At 34.2% G+C, this 17,514-nt stretch overlaps 1 protein-coding gene across 7 annotated transcripts in view; it reads left to right on the plus strand.

Moving 5' to 3' along the window:
* Positions 1-17,514, plus strand: part of KCNC2 (potassium voltage-gated channel subfamily C member 2) — a 170,477-nt gene that overhangs the window by 18,000 nt on the left and 134,963 nt on the right. The window lies entirely within an intron of this gene.

The following is a 17,514-nucleotide window of genomic DNA, read 5'->3' on the forward strand; positions in this document are numbered from 1 at the left end:
TCCTATTTATCACACGGTTGTTATTTTGTTTCATTTAATAAATTAGAAATATCCAAAGGTGAATTTTTCCACATTCTATCTAGAATATACTTCATCAAACAAATGCTGTGAAGACTATTACATGTAAAATCAAATTATGCCCAGATAGTCCATCTGAGCTGTGGCAAATACCAGGACTGAGAAAGGTGTTTAAAGAAGCATAGGTACATTATAGCGGTCATGCAAATAGACAGAATGAAAAAAAGTCTTCATTTATAATATTATAGAGATTAGGTAAATCTATATTGTTTTAGGAAAAACCATTGTGAGATAGTAGACTAAATAAATTTATAAAATAGATTATAATATTCAAAACAGACTATTAGAATGAATTTGTGGTTTCAAGATGAGGTGTCTTTATAGTTAAATAATTTTTAAAACAAAAAGTTTTCTTAAATCATAAATTTAAATATTCTTACAATGGAAAATTGAGAAAATATTGAATAACCTGAGGAAGAAAATGGTCTTTTTTCCCCATAGACTATTAAAAATTTAGTTTAGTTATTTCATTTTCTTTTCTTTTTTTTTTTTTTTTGAGACGGAGTCTTGCTCTAGCCCGGGCTGGAGTGCAGTGGCCGGATCTCAGCTCACGGCAAGCTCCGCCTCCCGGGTTCACGCCATTCTCCTGCCTCAGCCTCCGGAGTAGCTGGGACTACAGGCGCTCGCCACCTCGCCCGGCTAGTTTTTTGTATTTTTTAGTAGAGACGGGGTTTCACCGTGTTAGCCAGGAGGGTCTCGATCTCCTGACCTGGTGATCCGCCCGTCTCGGCCTCCCAAAGTGCTGGGATTACAGGCTTGAGCCACCGCGCCCGGCCTAGTTATTTCATTTTCTCTAAGATAATTATATCCATGAGGGCATATAGGCTTTTTTTTTTTTTAAATTTAACCTTCACAGGCAATAACATAGTACCTTTTCATTTGTTTAAATCTGGTTTTAGATTTCAAAAAGTAATTTCATAGTTTACTTTATATAGGTCCTACATGTTCATTTTAAATGTTATTCCTCAATATTTTATGCCTGGTGGTTATTGTGAATAGTATCTTGCAGTCCATTACACTTTAGCCATTGATGGCATATAAGTAAGCTACTACTTTTAGGACATTAATCATAGGTATAGTTATCTTGCTGAATTCTTATTGATTGAAATAGTATTTAAACTTATTGTTTTAGTTTACTTGTGGATATGCCATATATAAATGATAATTCAGTTTATAATTTATAATAGTTATTACTAGTCTATATCTTGTATCTTTTAATTTATACTATATACATATAATTTGTAATTACTTTTGTGGTCATTATTTTCAGTCATATTTGTACCTGTTTAATTACTCCTACTACTTTTCTGAAATTATTTTCTCTGGAGTCAATTTGGAAACATCTCTTTGTGATATGCTATATATTTTCCAGTTTCTTTATGGAACTAAGAAATAGTTTGAATATGATATATTTTTGTGTGTCTTCATATATCCAAGGATATCTTTCTGTTGCATTCACATATGAAAGTTAGCTTAGTACACAAGTTTTGGATGTACAATTTTGTTTATTAAAACCTGCTATCTAATATTTAGAAATAATAAAGTATAGGCAAACAAAGAGGATAGAAACATTTCTATGCTGTGAGCACAGACAAGATCCCAAAACAAAATCTTGGATCTGGAAAGGCCCCAAGGAGAGCATAACCTTTAATTGAGAGCATCACCTCCTGAACTCTCAAAACACTAAAATGTAAAGGAATAGAATTTAGCCAAAGGAGATAAGGGGTGTTTAAGAAATAATAATTAGTGGGATAGAGGTCTTAGAGATGACAGCAAAGAAAATTAAATGAACTGAAAGAAGATAGGCATGAGCAGAGGTAAAGGGCTACGGGGAGCTATTGAAAGAGGGCCTAGAGAGGTAGTTATGGGACAATCAAAGGATATGACCCTACAACATATAGTTGTATGACCATGGATGATTTAAGTTTCTTTTTCAGTTTTGTAATAAAACCTCCTCATAAATGGGTATTATGAGGATTAAATGAGATAACATATTTAATGTGCATAGCAGACTGCCTGACATAAAGTGAGCATTCTATAAATCGTAGCTATTACTATATCAAGCTTAATGGTAGGCTAATGTTCAAAATCTTTAGTCTAATACCTGGTGGTATTTATCAAGTGATTTTTGCATTGGCGAGAGGTGGGGACAGAAGAGCCTCTTTTTCATTGGCTCATAGGTAGAAAATCCACAAGGTTATAGGAGACAGTTTTGAAGATAATTGTATTTTTTGCCAATAGGTTGCAGAGCGCAGCTGACAACCCTCTATTGCTGCTTTGACTGTAATTGCATTAGATATGAACCCTGTGTAGAATGAAGATAGACAACATTCCTGATACCGTTGCCTACTTTTCTCTGAATGGGGTGTAGGGAATGAAAGATCAAGTGGTACAGAGGAGACAAGTAGTGAATGACGGAAGCCCGGCACAGGTTTAATGAATTCTGATGCTTAGCACAGGTTTAATTACTGATGCCTAGCACAGGTTTAGTGAATTACTGATGCCTAGCACAGGTGTAATGAATTACTGATGCCTAGCACAGGTTGGTACACAGTAGGTACTCACAGAAGTGTCTTCCTAACAGACTGGCGGATCGACTGCCTTTTAGGTGGAAAAGTACACTTTTCAGCAAGCCAGACACCAAAGCCTTCTACTGCTTCAACTTACAGATGCATCTCCAAGGCAAGCAACCGTAAGCTCCTTTCTTCCCTCAGTTCTGTGACTCCTTGGAATGGTTGTCAGATGATAAGGAATAATGCACAGGAATACCCCAGGTCCTCTGTTACACTGCTGGTTTTAGAGAATGTAACCTGGTCGTAACTTTCTTCACCTTCTGAACTATCAAAACACTAATGACTGAGAAATAATATTGTTGCAGAAGTAGGGTTCATCCCTCTTAGAAAGTAGCTCCCAGTCTTCAGAACATTATGGGTGGACTGATTCTTGGCTAATGTAATTTCCCTAGTTAGAGACAATGCCTGCACCAACTAACTTTCAAGCTGAAGGGAGTTTTAAAATTTCCCTAATCCTGTCAATATTCACTATTTTCATTTCTAGAGCTTGAGCACAAGTTACTATGATCATCGACTCTTAACTATTCTCCTCAACAGTTATTTTGACTGATACAAACCCTTCTGGATTTTGCCATGTTGTTTATTGTTGTCCTAAATTTCCTGGGCTATTATAGTGTGTCACATTGTTATCTATCTATCTATCTATCTATCTATCGATCGAGATGGAGCCTCACTCTGTCGCCAGGCTGGAGGGAGTGCAGTAGTGTAATCTCGGGTCACTGCATCCTCCGACTCCAGATTCAAGTGATTCTACTTCAGCCTCCCGAGTAGCTGGGATTACAGGCATGTGCCGCCACACCCAGCTAATTTTTTGTGTTTTTAGTAGAGACAGGGTTTCACATGTTGACCAGGCTAGTCTTGATCTCCTGACCTCATGATCCACCTGCCTCGGCCTCCCAAAGTGCTGGGATTACAGGCGTGAGCAACCGCGCCTGGCCACTTTGTTATTTTTTTACAGATACATTGCCAGATAAAGTATGATACCAGATTAACTATCAATTTCAGATATATAGTAAATAAATATTTTTAATATAAGAATCTATACTAAATTTTGGTTCACATTTATGCTAAAAATTGTTTCTTACCTGAAATTCCCAATGTTCAATAAGGAAATTCTATTTTTATTTGCTAAATCCAAGAACTCTATATTGTGTTTTAAAGTGAATTCAGAAAGACACTTTTGGTGGTTTTACATTGCAGTCTTTCTCACTGTTTTAGCATGAGTCCTGTACACAAAATTTTCCAACTAGACATATTTATGGTGCTGTAGAGAGTCTACTGTAACTCTAATTCTAATTTTTGAAATAGTCAGTGCTCAAATAAAGATAGATAACTCCTCTGGCCATCCAGTAGCACACTGACAGAACAAAGCAGACATGGCTGGGTCCTTGCCAGAGGTGATTTCTGTGGTCCTAGGGCTAAGAAACGGTGAAATTTCATAGCATTTTCATTAAAACATTATTGGACCAACATACTTCAAATGACCTTCTATTTCTATGTTTACTGTTGCTTATACAACTTCTACTGTTTGCATATTGATAGTCTGTTCCTAGTATATGTTCATGAAACAAGGTTTGACTATGACAAAAAGAGGGCTTTTAATTATTACTAAGTAATTATGTACAAAGGCAAAACTCTGATGAAAACTCAGTAACTACTTATGTGCTGTATAGAAATCCATCTTTTTGTTACAGGTGTATTTTTAAATACATTGTATATGCATTCTTAACTTCTGGCAATTTGAGTTCTCATAATTTTCATTTGTAGTCATCAGGTTATTACATTTATGGTGTGACTTGTGATATTTTCAGACAGGCAATAGTAAATGGGCAATTAAACTTAAATTACAGTCTGCTCCGTAATATACTCCAAGTAAGGTTGCTTCTGGCCACTACATTTAACTGGGTCCTACAATCACTCTCTTTGGACTTCACTATATCTGTTCTGCAAATAATTTTCCTCCCTAGCAGTGCCAGCCTGCACTATTGTAAGCTCCCCATAATTCAGTAAGTGAGGAACAAACAGTTGAAGGAAGATATCTGAGAATGTTGGGACAAAGAAAAAGGTTGGAACAAAAGAGCATATCCTATAACTGTAATTCAATGAGACTGATTTTCCAGTGTTTGGTAAATTGTCTTTTGAAGTCAGTTCCAATAGAGGACTTCCAAACATGTTTTAAATAATGGCAATGCCATCTTAAGGGTGTAGTCTCTTAAAGCAGAAATGTGTTCTTCAGTACACAAGTCCTTTGAGATATTGCTCATAAAATACAAATTCCATTTGGGCACTGAGTCACACACACTACCTCCACTTGTAAATTTACAATGCACATTGTGTTTTCAAGCCTCTTACAAATTTCATTTAAAACAAAAAGGGAAAGTGCTTATCTTACAAATTTGCCAATTTCTGAAAACATCCAGTTTCATGGAATGTCTTTTGTAAAGTACTGTTCTTAGGGCGTTTTCTTTTAAGGAAGAGGTCATTTCATTGTTTATCTGAATTTTGATATGTGTATTTTTAATGTCATTACTTTAGAGTAATACATCGCAGTAACTGTGTTAAGATGGCTAATAAAGGGAAAATTATACTTGGATTTACTTTTTCATGTAAAACTGAAGGACTGAGATGTAAGATATCAATTTGGTGAATAAGGATTTAGCTCAACACTGTATGTTTTTGAGTTTGGACATTATTCAAGACATTTGAAGGTTTTGATTAAATGACATCCTAATGTACTAAGAGGTATCAACAACTAAAAAGTAAAGTGTCATGAAAATAAGAATGTCTTCATGAAAGTTAATGGCAGTTTTTCTTTCAGTCAAGGGGAAGTCTGCTGAAATGCTGTTGTCTTTGTAATTGGCAAAATTGTTTCTCAATATAATCTTACTTTCAGGAAATAATTAAAAGAAAGTTTATTAAATATGAGGAAACTAATTGTTGCATGAAAGTATCCCTTGAATAATTGTTTCATAGTAGTGAACACTTTATAATAATAACATTAGTTTACAACAGAAGGAGATGGGATGTATGTAAACTATAACAATCCACATGATAGAATATTCTATTTTGAAAAATATTTATGAAAAGAATATTAGTAACATGGAAAAATGCATATTTTAAAATATTATCATAGAAATAAACAGAAATTTGTTCCTGTTAGAGGGCAATACTGGGAATGGCTTGAGTGTGTGAATGCTCCATGAGTCGATTATTTTGATTGGAGTGGTGTGCAGAGGCACAAGATGCGTGGAAGGGAGAGCCCTCTGTATTTCTTCAAAACGCACCAGATGGTTCAAGAGCTCTAAGAAGGCTTCTCAGAGAAGCCAGAAGAAAATTTCCCAAGGTGTATGATTTGTAGACTCTTTTGTATTATGTAACTTCGCTGGAATTATACCTCTATTCTCTTTATTTAATTACAATAAAATATTTATTTATTTATTTATTTTTGAGACAGAATTTCACTCTTGTCATCCAGGCTGGAGTGCAATGGCGCAATCTCGGCTCACTGCAACCTCCACCTCCTGGTTCAAGCGATTCTCCTGTCTCAGCCTCCCAAGTGGCTGGTATTACAGGTGACTGCCACCACGACCGGCTAATTTTTGTATTTTTAGTAGAGATGGGGTTTCATCATGTTGACCAGGCTAGTCTCGAACTCCTGACCTCAGGTGATCCACCTGCCTTGGCCTCCCAAAATGCTAGGATTACAGGCATGAACCACCACACCCAGCCTACAATAATATTTATAACTAAATGAACACATACAAGAAATTATGATAACATATTGTTTTCCAAAATACATAGAAATTGAATAACTGAAACTAATCAATCACATAACCTTAGGAGCATGTGTTATCACTGTTATAGCCCAAAGATGTTCATAATTCCATACTCTATTACCTGATTAAATATAGTATCTGTTACCATTTCTATTAAGGATTGCAAGTTAAGTTCTTTTTAAACTCTTGCTTGTACTTTCTTCTATGAGAAAATACAACATATCTTAAATCTTTTCAGATATAAAATCTATTAGCATTCTAAATTTCATTCTGCGTTTTCTTCCAGCTTTACGCTTCTGCTGCCTTCAGATAGAGCCTGCATTCATGTGTCCACAAATGAATACATACATACTTAAAATCTCTTGTGAAGATATCAACTGTCACAATCATGCTTATCCCTGGTTCTGAATAGTGAGGAGTAGGCATGTAACCACCATAATTATTTAATCTTTGTTCTATCTCTGTGGATTCACAGATCATTTCACCAGCAGGCACTTAAGTACATAAGTGGCTCTTCAGTCAATGCATCATACAGAACTGGATGAATATTTTGCATATAATCTTTCCCAGGTGCTATGAGATAATTAAAAGAGATCACTGTGCTTGGTGATCCCTACCTTTCCTTAATTCATAAAAGAAACAAATGTGTGGCAGCATTTCTTATCAAGCAACGTAAGGTAGTAAAAAGAAAAAGTACCTGGGGGAAATTAGATCTGAGTTCACATACCAGCTCTATCAATTAAGTTAATGATTTCCAGGAAGTTCTCCCTTTCCTTGCTGAAAAGGGAGATGTAGTAAGGTTTAAGTGAAAAAAATATATAAATCAACTTCACATAGAAGGCATAGAAGAACATAATCCAGTGGTTGATGTTATTATTAGTGATGAAATTCAGTGCATTAGCTTAAGTTTACTTATCTAGCCAACCCACATCTATGGAGACTCTGAACTAGATGATTAACCTGGCAAAAATATGCATATGCTCTTGAATAGTACAAAAATATTCAGAGCCTATAAAAGCACATATCATTGTCAAAATTAATTTATTCTTTGAATTTCTACAAAATGGAAGACTCTGTGTTAGTTAATGATGCCACACAGAGACTATAAGACTTTATAAACTTGAATCTAGAAAAGCTGAGCTAAGCATTACTCTCAAATATAAGTGTTATAATAGGCAGTATACAGGAGACATGGAAAGTGAATCTAATCAAGCGAAGGAGATCAGGAAGTGAGGTTTATAGAGATTCTTGAAGATAGAGTAGGGAATAGGATGGGGAAGTGGGTGGGGGTGGGAATGTGTGTGAGCTGCGAGATGAAGGGTATTAAGTGGGCCAGTGGTATGGTACTCCTTGGCAAGTATATAAAGTTGATTAATGCTGGAACTCCAAGAATCTGAGAGGTGGAAAGGAAAGAGGAGTGGCAAGTTTGCAAAGGCAGATGGAGATTGTGGAGGACCTGGTGAGCCACATTGAGGAATTTGGGCTTATCCTAAGAGCAATATTCTAAGACATGAATATTATTCAATTTTATTTTCATATTCTAGGGTAAAACAGATTTTTGTTGTTAAAGATGTGGGACCATTTCAGAGGAAACTGGCTTCATATTTTTATGTCCTTTTTATTGCAAGAAGACAGAGGTATGATTCAGTTGGACTTGAAAAGAGTCATAATGATTATGTTAAAATTTTTAACATATGTGGATCATATTCCAATGATGCATAAAATCTTACAAAAATGTTGAATGTAAAGTTTGCTTTTGTTTCCAGGATATTGTCATTCTTAGGTCTTTCTGGGTACTGTTTATTTGACTCCTGAATATGACTGATAATTTTGGTTCATTAGGCACAGTGTTTTTTGTTTTGTTGTTGTTGTTGTGCTTGTACATTGAAAAGCAAGTTTAATGTTTTTATTATGGTGGTGATCTTCTATAATAGACTACAATTTGTTTTAGAAATGATCCTGGTTGTAGACACACCTATTCGCTTGCACAAAGGATTGGTCAAATTTCAGGTTTGAGCTTTCTGCATGGGTGGTCTCTTTGTGGAGAATATTTGAGCTTGAGGGACAACAAAATTTTCACACTGTGTTACTTTGCTACAATGCCAGGAAATTCTAGTAGTGGAGTGGCTACTTTCAATTAATGCACTATGATTTCCAAATCCCTCTGTTAGCATACAAGTAAGTTTCCTGAAAAGGATAACCTTTTGAGCTCTTCTCAGCCATAAACGCTACTATGAATAAGTGATCAGATTGCTAACCACTCCATCAGTTTGGGGACAGAATGGCCAGATGATCATGTGTTCATCTGTCTTCCCTGTTCTGCTGTTAGGCTCACTGTGCTTCATTAATTTCTTGTCTCCAGCACCATCGCAGTACACTGCATGGCATAAAACTGCCCGCAATCTCTTGTCCTCAATTCCAAAATTGAAAAAGCTCTAGGAACAGCAGAATTTTGGTAACTAATTTGCAGCAAAACTTGTCCTGAAGTGAGGTGAGACTATTTATAGTTTCCTTTATTTATCCCACTTAGTGTGAATGTTTTGATTGCTACAGAAATATTAATGTGCTTGATTATGGGGTGCGGCCCCAAACCCTGCTGTACTTGTTACATAACATGTGCACATGTTCAGGATACCATATTGCCTTTCTAAAAATCTAAAAAATTCAGAATTCTGAAATATATCTGGCCCTGAAGGTTCTGAATAAGAGACTGAAAACCTTAGAGAGTACCATGTAGTCAGTGCTTTCTAAGTGACAGGCGGTGTATGCACTTTATACACATTACCTTGTTGAAGCAGTCACGAAGAGGCAGCTGTCGTGGAGTGGACAGGGTAGGGCTTTGAAAGCCAGACTACCTGGGTTGAGATTCCAGCTCTATCACTTAACCACCTATGTGCCTCTGGTCATGAACCTTTCCCTCTCTTTCCCTTAGTTCTCTCATCTAAAAATGGAAGATATTAATAGTAGTAATGTTTCCCTAGTAGACTGGTAGTAATGATTAAATGATTCAAGAGATGTGAAGCACTTATACCTATGCTTTCACAGGCTTATTATGGTTAATTATTGTGGTAAAACTGTGACATTGGCACAGTGATCCTCATTTTATAAATGAAGAAATTAAGATCTGTTGAGGTTAATTTAAGTACACATGTTCACACAGCTGGAAAATCATTGAGGAGAATTTGAGTTCACATTCGTGAGGTTGCCAAATCAGCAACTTTGGACATTATACTCTTAGTTTTCTATAGAAGGTAGAGCTTTAATGAACTAGTTTGAATAAAAAGGTTGAGAAAGTGGGAGGCTGTTGGAGGAAGGTCAGGCAATAGACACTGTCCATTAGGGAACCCTCAGCAGCCATGAAGGGGAAGGTGTGGTATACTTAGTAGTAGGAGGAAGAAATCAAAGGCAAAGCTAAAAGTGACAAGTATAACTTTTGCTACTCTGCAATATTGCTTAGAATTGATTCTGTCTTCATGGCTGTAGATATGCAGATATGTATTATACAGATAGAAAGAAGTTTTAAAAAATGATTTAAGCATTGAAAAAAGCCAAAAGATAATATTAGAAGTTGGAAAGCAGTTTATTTTGTGACAAGAGTTAATTATTAAAATAAGAATGGAAAATTACTGTTTCTTTTCCCTTTAATTTCAACAAAGTTCTCAACCTTGTTCCTGGAATCCAACTCAGTTGCATTTTAAATAAATTGACCTTTTAGTTTTTTTCTTCCATTTCCATGAGAATCCTAGAAATTAGTTTGTCAAGCTTCTTCCTTTTCTCTGCTTAGAGATTGAAGATTGTCCATTAAGACTCTCTTTTAGGTATTTATTTTGAACACTTTGATCAACATGTTAGAAGGACAAAAAGTTTGAGAACAATTGTACTTTCTACCATGTGTGAGTTTTCAAGAAAGTTGCGAAGAAATTGATTTTTTTTTGAAAGGTATAAGTTATCTAAAATGCTAATTGCACTGTATGGAAGTGCATTGAAAGTTACCAAAATTACACCAAGAATTATTTTAACTTACTTAGTTTTATAGTGGGTTCTTTTAAATATCAAAGAAGGATAACTTTAAATATGTATCATTATTTCACACTGTAGGAAAAGATTCTTTCTAAAAGCTATTAAGTAAATTTTTTGAAAATCTACTTGTCTTGAATCTGACAGTAAAAATTATAGAGCAAACCCACTTATAAATATAGTATGCTATATTGCTAAATGGAATACTTGCAAATTTAATTCAAGAATTTATTAAAATATTGATCTACCAAAATCAAGTGGGATTTAACCTAGCTATTAGACATAATTTAATATTAGAAAATCTATTATTGAAACAAATAAAATCAATATACATCATAAGAAATACACAGTGTACACACCATGAAATTAAAAGAAAAAATAATTAAAACTTGATTGCAACTAAAAGTGTTTCACAATAAATTGTGCATATCAAATTCATTTGTTTTCCTTATATCAGAAATAATTGGTGATAAAAAGACACACTTTTTACACAAATCTAATAGGAAGCTTCATATCTTTAGAAACTAATGGCACCCATTCAGCAAACATTTTTGAGGTCTTAGTATGTGATAAGAATTTGATTTCTACAGAATTAACAAAACCAGATGTAGTCTTCTTATAAAATTTATAGTATTAAAAACAGAAAAGGTGCGATACTAACTATATGACATAATTATTGTTTAAAAATAGGATAGATATGTGCCAAATTATTAACATACAAAACTTTGAGCATTTAACACTTTGAAACGTCTATATTTAAAATTACTATGTTGACAATATATTCTTTTGATAATAAAGAACAACATAGGAAAAAAATAATAAATTTTGGTACTGTTAACTTATGGCTTTATGTAATTTTCCATTTTTCGTGGTTAGCACAGAGTCTACAAATAGATGATACTCAGTAAATGCTTTTTTAAATGTTTAAGATACAGTGCAATTTGTAGCTTTAGAATTGTATAGAATGCTAAGTTGAAGAGACTGTGTGTCAGTGAAATAGTAGCAGAAATATCATTAGAAAAATCAATAGTTAATATATTTTTCCATGAAAGTAGTAATAAAAACTATCTTTTATAAAGCACAGATAGGTGCCTTCATTCTATAACTTTGTTTTCATGAAAATATGGAGTCTAACATGCATAAATTAGCCAAAATACATCAGTAGATTTAGGAAATAAAAAAAATGTTGACTTTATTTTTCTCATATAATTGAAATTGATATCCAATCACATGGGATTTTTCAAAAGACTTTGTTCATTTCTTTTTTGTTGCCTGATTTAAGGCATACTTCTTTAAGTATCTATCAGACTCACTCCTTATAAATTTTTGCCAAAATGAAAAAAAAAAAAAAGAAAATTGAGATTGATGAAGATGATAGTCTCTTTCCAAGGTGCAATTGATTTTTAGTTAAAAAAAATTTGCCCTCTGAGTGTTTATAGACAAATAAAATACTGTATCATTTCCTACAGAAAGCCTAATTTTTACTGGTGTTCTGATTCAAACTGTTTAATTACATAGTTGTATATGTATCAAATATTGTTGGAACATGTGGGTGAAACTTTTTAGAATCATGAGATTTAACTTTTATTTCATTATCTTTTTTCGTTTAGTATATTTCTATTTTTCCTATGAACCTTGAAATGAGATTTCCTTCTACTTTTTTTTTTGTTTATTTTCTATAAGGAAAAAACATTCAGGCTCAAAGATAGAATAGCCATCTACTGAGTAGTTATTACCTGATTTATTAGCTCATGGGCCCAAAACTTCCCCCACCTCTCTGAACAAGGAGGGCTTAAATACTAGCATCATTACAAAATGGCAATCTTAACCCTGAACTACTTGCTTCACACTGGCAAGTATGGATATTTCTGTATCAAAGGCAGAAGTATTTTTGTGCTAATCTATGTTTTGAATGTTTTCATGTGCATTATCTCAGTTCTCTTCACTGCATTCCTGGGAATTTTTAAAAATTGGGGATGTACTTTTGTTACTGTTTTGATTGAATCCCCATTTGAGGGTTACAAGGATCTGAATAGTTGTAGTTTACACAGTTGATAAGCTACAAATCCAGTTTCCACCTTTAGGGTTTTGACTCCAAATCTAGGGTACATTTCACTCTACAATGAAATCTTCGCAAAAAATGTTAATAGTAAATAAAACACAATATTAAGAAACAAACTTTCCACACTGCCTTCAGCATCAACAGTGAGAGACTCTGATAAATGAATTCGAGGTCAATTGTAATAAGAGCTTCAAAAATCACATTGCCATCTGTGTGAATCAATTTTCCAGCTTTCCAGTCTAATTCTTACCCACCACCTTATTTATATTATAAAAGGTCTATTTTCTAATGAGAACTAGTAAAGCTATGCATCAGTGCTAATTTCATCACTGGTTGTGATGAAAGTAGAAGATTCTCTTGACTATTTCATTAGTATTTCATGCCTGGACATGCCTTCAGTATTTTCCTGGGGGTAAATTATGACGTGGAGGTTGAGAGGATTAACCAATATTCTCATTGGACATTCCAAATTCAAAAAGAGATAGGCATCAATGGTAGGCCTGGCCACTCAAATTCTTGGACAAGGTATTTAATGTCTCTAAATATCATCTTTTGGGTGTTAATAAGTAAAGTAAGGAAGATTGTTATTATTTTCCAATTTTCTTCTTTTTAAGAGAATCTCCAGCTTTGTTGAAGTATCTGCCATCCTTTTTACACAGATGTATGTCTTAAATAATGCTCATCCCAACCCACATACAATGGTAGGCCTGATTGGTCCAAGAAAAATCCCATTCGTCTTGTAGGTAAATTATTCAATTTAAACAATAAAATTTTAGGGCAAGATGCCATGAAAATGTTTGAAGAAGGCATTCTTCTGAAGTTCTCAGGAAGAGAACTTAATTTTCTTTCTGTGTATGACATTATATCTGGATGTAATAACTGAGTCTATTGTCTGACTAAGGATGAAATAAACACAGTGTTAGAGCAGGACAATTGAATGAACTGGCCACTTGCTGACCAAGCTGAGCCAATAAGTTAATCAGTCTAACAACTCCTTTATCCTCTGATTTTCATAAAATTTGAAAAAAAAATCATATTTTAACCTACTTTGAATCAGTAGTTCTTGTTTATTATAGCTGAAAGCATCTTACCTGACACAATTCCAAATATTCCTTCCAATTCAGAAATTCCTAGAAAAATGTACCTTTTACTTAAGTAATTTAAAACTATTGGATTTCTACAGTAAGTTATATAGAATTATAGTCATATTTCCTGAACCCTGTGTTTGTTCATAAAATAGCATTACCTCTTCCTGGTGTTTCTTCATTGTGCTTTTTGCTGAGAAGTAGAGGGAATGGATCAAATTTTATTAAATTCATTAATGTAAATCTTCCCATTAAGTTTAACTTTATTTCACTAATTCTCTAGTATTTTGTTATCGCAGCCTTAGCAAGCTAATACTCCCTAAAACAATTACTTTTATTTCTTCCCGTTTTCCAATATACAGAGTTGAAATACAGTGTATATATAAAACTTGCAGCATCACTTCACTTACCAGTTTCGTGTTGATACAGTCCTCTTCTTTACACATTTTAACAAGACACAATAGTCCATTCATATATTTCTGTTTTTTTACTACTATAAATTAAATTATTGAGAACAATATTGAAATGTTGATGATAAGAATATATTTAAAAATACACATGTGCTCTCTTTTTGAGTTTTTTTTTTGTTGGGCAAATTCCCAGAACCTGGATTACTGTTTCGAAGGTCACAGATATTTTAATCGCCTTTAATAATAATGCTATATTCAACACCAAAGAGATTACATAAATTACAATATCATTTGAAATTAATTATTCTATATGTTCTTAAGCGTAGGTGGCAGACATGTATTATTAACTGAAGTAGGGAAAAATGCGGTTCAATCATGGAAGACTGGGGTAGAGAATTTTCAGGTGGAGAGAAGAACCACCGCAAAATTTCCATGCTGGGAGAGTGTCTAGTTCATTTGAGTAACTGTGAGGCCATTTGACTGGTACAGGGTGAGCAGAGGGGAAGAGTAGTGAATTAAATCAGAAAATGTGTAGGGCACTAGATCTTACAGGGCTTGTAGTCCACTGCGAGAACTTCAACTTTTACTCTTATTTAGGCAGAAGCCACGGAAAAGTTTTGAGCAGAGGAATGGCATGATCTGGCTTCTGTTTTAAGATAGTAGCCCACACCAGGGAGGAGGTTGTGGAGGTGAGTTAAGCCCAAACTGCCTCTCTCGTTCCCATTTCAGCTCAGGAGAGAAGAAGGACTGGAGTGGATGACAGTGCTTAGGGCAACATGTAGAGTAATGAGAATAGTATACCAAGGATGGAACCATAGGAAATGGCTAAATGTACAAGTACCTGCCATTCCAGGTACACAGTGTTTCAGTTAAGTTACACTTGGTGATCTTTGAACATTCTTCTGTACTTTTTGGTCTTTGGTCCATTGTCTTAGCATTTGCTTGCCTTTTATATCTGTCAAATCCTGCTAATGATTTAAAATCTATCTCAGATACCACTGCAAACAAAAATATAGTACATCCAGTTAAATTTAAATATCAGATAGATAATGAATAATTTTTTAGGATAAATATAATCTATCTCAAATACCACTGCAAGCAAAAATATAATACATCCAGTTAAATTTGAATTTCAGATAATAATTCTTTAGGATAAGTATGTTCCAAATATTGAATGTTATGCTATCATTTTCACTGTTTACCTGAAATTCAGGTTTAACTAGACATCCCATAATTATCTGGCAACCCTGTTCTTAAACTGTTATTGAATACTTGACTTTGATGTTATTTCAGTTAGGATAGGTTGTGTTATGCTGCAGTGAAATTAAACTCCAAAGTGTTAGTGACCTAAGATAAGGAAGTTTTATTTCCTGCTTATACTACATGTGTTTTGTGGGACAGCAAAGAAGGCCTATTAATTATAGCTCTTCAGAGACTACTGTTTCAAACTTAACTCCTTACTGTGCCAGAGGGGAAAAAAGAGAGCTCTGCAAAGTCTCACTTTAGCAATTAAATGCTATAGCCTGAAAGTGACAGACATGACTGCTGCTTGCAATTAATTGACCAGAAATAGTCCCTTGGACCCATCAACTAAAACCAAATGTACAATTCTGTCATGTCTTGGGCAAGATGGGGATTGGAGCTATGTAGAGAATAGTACCAATGATGCAATCTTTAATGTAATTCCCGACAGATATAATCTCCACTTTCTTGAGCTCCCATAGGAATTTATTTGCAATTCCCTAATGATATTTATCTCATTTTAACTTACACATTTAACTATTTTCTACTTATTTAATCCATTTGGGATAATAAGCTTGAAAGGCATGTCCTAGAATTTGTTTTGGATAAAGCAGACCCGCAATCACAGTTTGGGTTGGAGGCTAATGCCTCTTTCACCTCATTCAAATCCTGGACCAGTGTGACTGAGTGATTTTGTCTTAGGGGTGCTTTTGGAAGTTTACTGTTGTGGTCTGCATTGATCCTTTAGGCATACCGGCTGTCTTCTGCTTCTCTCTTGCCTAGCTGTCCCCTCCTGCTTTTTCTCTGGAAGTTCTATAGAGCAAGCAGGAAGCAGGTTCCTTGGCATCTGGACACTACAGTTTCTCTGTTCTCTGCACCTCTTTATTACTGCTATCGCCAGCTTGGAAGAATTCTTGTGGTATTAATTTCTTTTTCTTAGCCTTTTTGTTTTCTGCTATCCTTTCAATCATGTCAGATAAATAGATGTTTGCTCAGATAAGCACATGCATTAAAACCATGGTTAATTACATAGAACATATAATGAAATATGTTGGCAACTCTGATGGGAAACTTCTTTTGAGTCTATTTTGTATGAATAACATAATTTTGGGGGATTTCTACCAGGAATAGACTTCATTTCTTCTTACAACTCAGAAGACACATTTTAATAAGTACCTGTAGTTGGGGAATGGAAGGACTTTTGAACTCCAAGTAAAGGCTGGATTAAATGACTACTTTGATATCTGAAAAGGAGTGGATCAGAGACAATATGTGCTCTATGTCAAATAAAATTCATGTGTAAATATGGAATATTTTTGACGATATAATACGACTGCAACATTTCCATCTCTCTCATAGTTGAAGAGAGGCAAGGTAAAACAGGCATTTGCTACTATTTTATATTCATAGGGGAATCTATGGGTCATAGAGAACACCAAGAGTGATTAAGATGCCCATTCAATTACCATATCTAAGAACATTTGAAAATCAGATTTGCATATCAGCATTCATCTTATGACATTTTAGCCACAAATTTAGTACATTCAATAATTCTGATTAAGTTTAATTAATGATCCAGAATGTTCAAGTTTGTTATTAAAAAAAACAAACTTGAATATTTTACAATCATGGTAAAAAATACACCGTGATTGTAAATTAAGGAGCCAGTTTGAAGAAAAAAGTTAGGATTGTGAAGAAGAAGAGCATTTAACTTCAATTAAATCAAAATTCATATGAAAGAAGTTACTCTCTTTAAAATGACTTTTTGTTGCTAAGGGGAAAGTATTATACTAAATATAAAAAAAAATCAGAAGATGAAGAAATGACATGCCCTGAAATAGATTGTGTTGGATAAAAATCTTTTTAAACTGATTTTTACCTTGATGGTCAGTGAAAAGAAAGTACAAATGAAGTTTCATTGGTTAAGAAAACTATACAGTGTTTTAAGATCAAATCAAGGAGCAGATTTTTATGCATACTTGAATTCCAAAGGTTTGGAAGTAATTTGCTGTTCAAATAACATGAAGAGTACTGCAATAATGACTTTGTGATTTTTTTTTTGCATTCTGATTCAAATCTATTTTTGCATTTTATGAAGCTCCTTTATTATTATAAACTTTCTGCTGAAAATTAATTTTAAATTTTACTCTCTAAATCCTAATTTAGAATGTTTATATTTCCAAAAGGATATGTAATTATATAGAGTTTTAATAAAGACGGCAATCATTGGCATGGGGTTCTCTGTTGAGGAAAGCTGAGTTTGTGACAATA

This window comes from Trachypithecus francoisi, unplaced genomic scaffold, assembly GCF_009764315.1.
Source record: "Trachypithecus francoisi isolate TF-2019V2 unplaced genomic scaffold, Tfra_2.0 Lachesis_group11, whole genome shotgun sequence".
In the NCBI taxonomy this organism is placed as follows: Eukaryota; Metazoa; Chordata; class Mammalia; order Primates; family Cercopithecidae; genus Trachypithecus; species Trachypithecus francoisi.